Here is a 4,835-nt window from a genome sequence, read left to right on the forward strand (position 1 = left end):
GAACCCGAAATCCAATTCTCAACCGTGACCAGCGACGTATCAAAAAGCAACTCTCAACCTAAATTCACTGATGATCATAACCACATTCTTGATGACATTGATCCACAGAACACTCGAGCCTTAATAAAGGAAATTTATAGGCTGCATGTTGATCTTCAAGAATACAAAAGCAACTACAAGTACAAGTACCTTCTTGAGGAAGTGGAAAGGCTGAGGGATATTATTGGCATTGGTTTGGAAAATCAAGCAAGGCTGAGAGCTCGAATTACTGATCTTAGTGATCAAATTATCAAGGCAAATCATCTTTCATCCATTTCACTAGAGTACCCTTATCAGTCAAATGAGGAAGCTAGCAATCATGGGGAGTCAGAAGCTTTAAAGGCTCATTTCCACAGCCCTTACCATCACCAGTTCCTTCCTCCACCTCTAGCTCTCACCAGAATGGCCACCCAAACCACATTGAGAGTTGTGCAATCCAATGTGCTAATTTGAATTCAAAAAAGAGTTCGGACATCTCAGGTAACCCTCTAAATCACTTTTCACTTAATGACCATCTTATCACCCCCTTTTTTTGTAATTTTTCTGACAAGAGTAGCCAGCTTACAAACCCTTCTCTGTCACTTACCCACCGATCAAAACCAACCAGTCATTCATGTACCGTTGACTGTTCCCCCAACCCAACTAAGCACAACCAAACCTCAATTCCTAATACCAATGCAACTATACCAACACAACTGCTCCCATAATCCTGACCAAATACCAACTAGACCAACCTTAGTCAACCTTACCACACCTCATAAACATAATGGAACAGTTCCTACATAGGCCTCTATTGTCAAGAACCAAAAAGGAACTCCTCTGCAGTTTATTAACCAAACTGAGATCATTGACTCTGTCATCACCCCACCCCCAGATATTGAGTAAGCTGGCATTCAACTCATGAAATCTAGTCTCTTAGGCTACTTGGTGCACAAACCTCTCCCATTTGGAATGGTCAGGGACTCGTGCACTGAGCTATGGGTTGAGAAAGGGCTAACCAAAGTTACAAGCTTAGATAAAGGAATTTTTGAATTCCATTTCTCCTCCCTGGATCAATGCAAGCTTGTTCTTGTAGAAGGACCATGGTTCTTATCCAATAAACCTATCATCCGGAATTTTTGGGAGCCAAACTTCAAAAAATTTCAGCACTCTTCATTACCACTTTGGATCAAGCTTTATGGTCTTCCACTTCAGTATTGGACATGACCCAGATTAAGCTACATTGCAAGCAGCATTGGCCAGCCTCTCTTTGCTGATGAGATCACTGAGCACAAGCATAAAACCAAGAATGCTAAAGTCGGCATCAATGTTAAGACCTCTGATGATTTCCCATCCACGTTTAAACTTCACATGAGCAGTGGGAAAGTTGAAAATATCATTGTTGAGTATATCAATTGTCCTTTAATATGTTACTCATGTATGAATTTTGGCCATACTTCCAAAACCTGCTACTCTTCAACCAAAGAACCAGCAAAATCCACCAATGAATGGCAAGTCATACCTTTTAAGAAATCCACCAAATCCCCTTCTCCCACAACAAAAACCACCTCCTAATTATCCAATTTACCAATTCACTCTGGAGAGAATGTCATTACCCATTACTTTAAACCCAATGAAAACTTCACCATTGATCTAAGCCCTTATAAACCTACCAATATGGATACCATGGACCTTATCGAGCCAACCTCACAGGCTACCCTCTCTACAAAATTAAACTGTCAAATCTCATCTCACCACTTTCATCCAGTTTAACCAGAGAGTTCATTATCAGAGACTGAATCAACAACAAGTCTTCCAGCAGATCTTAACAAGATCAAGCCTAAGAATGGAAGCAGAAGAAAGGGGAAAAAGAAATTTCCACTCAAGAAACCTGCTGGAACTCAAAGAGAGAGCCTTCTTCCCAGTGGCAGCTTTTTCAATACCATTCAATAGTATCATTAGCTATGTGGAATATAAGGGGTCTTAATGATCCCTTAAAGCAAGTAGAAGTAAAGAAAATTCTTAATGAGCATGGGGTGGATATAGCTGCCATCATAGAGACTAAAGTTTAGTCAGTTAACATTGATGTTGTGCACAAGGCTATTGCAAAGGATTGGAATCTAGCACACAACAACCAGCACTCTCACCTTGGCAGAATTTGGGTCCTGTGGAAACCTAATTCAGTCTACCTTCAGGTTCTACATAGCACAAATCAAGCCATTCACTGTTTCATTACAATCTTGAGATGCAGAACCACATTCTATGCATCATTTATTTATGGGGCTAATGATACAACAAACAGATTGTCTCTTTGGAAAGATATTGAAAGTCACTCATCTCTTCTCTCAATAGTACCTTGGTGTACCATTGATTACTAAGATGCTGAAAGCCAATGATTGCAAATCTCTTGTGGACAGGATCACTTCAAGAATTGCTCACTGGACAAGCAAGCACCTTTCATTTGTTGGAAGACTTCAGCTCATTAGAGCAATTATTTTCTCAACTCAAATGTATTGGAGCTCTAAGTTTATTTTACCAATGAGTATTCTTCATGAGCTTGAAAGCATATTTGGTGCCTTTTGTGGTCTGGCCCTGATCTAAAAAGGACTGTTGCCAAAGTTGCTTAAAGAAGTGTTGTATCCCCAAAAAAACTGGAGGTCTTAGTTTGCTAAACTTGCAAATTTGGAATGAAAGTGCAGTCATGAAGCATTTTTGGAACATTCTATGTTCAAAGGATATGTTGTGGGTTGGATCCACACATACCTTCTTAAAGGCAGAAGTCTTTGGGAGGTTAAAGTGCCTGGACAGTGTTCTTGGACTTGGAGGAGATTGCTTGGGCTTAGGGACTCAATCAAGCCTCTTGTCAAGTTAGAAATTGGTGACGGAGCTTCATTTAATTTCTGGTTTGACAAATGGTGTCAACATAGTTTTCTGCATCAACACATACTACCTCAACATATCACTTCAGCTGGATTTGACAGCATAACCAAAGTGGACACTTTCATTAGCAACAACTCATGGTCTTTCCCACAATCCATTACAAACCTATTGCCATAACTACTGGACACCTCCACACTGCCTAATCCTAAGCCCCACTACATTGACAAATACATCTAGATTCCATCTAAGTCTAGCCAATTTTCCATAGCAAAAACCATGGATCACTACAACCTACAGTACCCTACTTTACCTTGGACTCATCTTGTATGGTTCAAGTCATCCATTCCTAAGCACTCCTTTACCCTATGGGTTGCAATTCAACAGAAGTTCCCTACTCTGGATAGAACATGTACAACACATATTAACTCCACAATGTGAATCCTGTGCAATGTTGAACCTGAATCTATAACTTGTTTTTTAGTTGTTCATTTGTCTAGCCTCTATGGAAATTTCTACAGGCTTGATGTGGATTCTATATTCAGCCTACTTCCTGGACTCAGCTCATTCCTTGGGCATCTTTTCATTGGAGGGGAAATTCTGATCACCACAGCAACACGGTCTCAAAAATGACATTGGCTTCTCTTGTCTATAACATCTGGATTGAAAGGAATATGAGAATCTTCAATAGGAAGGCTCGCAGTGCTAACTCTTTACTCCATATCACCGTAGAAGCAATCCGTTCCAAAATTCTCTCATCAACAATTTCTGACACTTTCAATGTTAATAAAGTTGCTACTAAATGGGAGCTCCCAGAGTCAGTGATTCGACCTCCAAAGAAGCCACCTAATCCTAAAAGATGAGTGCTCAGTGCACTGTTGGAGTCTTATTCCTTGTGCTAATTGCAGTATTGAAGCATTGATCGTGTCCTATTGATTATTGAGCTCTTCCTCTCTTTTCAATGTGTTGATCTTGGGCCTCTTCACTTAGGCTGGTTATTCATTGTAGCAATGTGTTTTGCTTTTGGGCTATTTGGGCTTTGGCTTGGTTGTTCTCTTGTTGGCAATGGGCTACCTGTTGAACTTCATTGTAATTTCCTTCTTTATTTATAAATTAACTTTACCTTTCAAAAAAAAAAAAAAAAAAAAAAGGCTCGAGCATAGTCACATAAAGAAGCTCAATCTTGTAGAGAACCCATAGCTGGATGCTATCGTAGTAGAAGGTATTGTTCTCATTAGGGTTTCTAAGCATGAAGCTAATGTTCCAGTTGGAAGAAACACGACAAGGGGTTGAGAGGTTGAAGGGTGAGATAGAGACCAATTCGATATGGAATTCAGGGTCTTTGGTCTTAATGATGGCCGCTATAGTCATTATGTAAATCACAATGAATGCAAAGAACATAAGAAAACAATAATTAGCCGAACGGTCTAAGCAGGGGTATGTTGTATCGTCGGATTGTGATTGATCAGTGGCGGACCTGGTGGTGTTGGTGGAGGATGACGGACCTGGCTCGTAGACGAAGAATGGAGGTTAGTAATAGATTGCAGAAAGGACTTGATTTTGTTATATATAATCAAGGTTTTAGTTTCACCATCCATCGATGATCAAGAAAGCTTGTGAAGAATATCGATCAGGGATGTAATGTGTTAGAGTTTAAGTCTGGAATAAAAGGGTTCTCTACTCGAAAATAAGGATATGTATGTGTGTGTTTATATATGCATGCAAGTATGTGCAGGGTGAAATAGAAACTGTCAAATGATTTGGATAGCTATTGAGGATGAAACAGTTAAGAAAAATCAGGAACAACTTTTAGCACAATAACTTTCAAACTATGATATTGGAAAGAGTAATAGTATCAATTGATCCATCAAATATTCATCTATTCGTTTAAGGAGGATGGATTATTTATTTATTTATTTTTGGGTGTCACCCAATCGCAC

Source organism: Cornus florida, unplaced genomic scaffold (assembly GCF_030987335.1).
Source record: "Cornus florida cultivar Cherokee Brave unplaced genomic scaffold, ASM3098733v1 CherokeeBrave_3.0.0_Hap2_Chr05, whole genome shotgun sequence".
NCBI lineage: Eukaryota > Viridiplantae > Streptophyta > Magnoliopsida > Cornales > Cornaceae > Cornus > Cornus florida.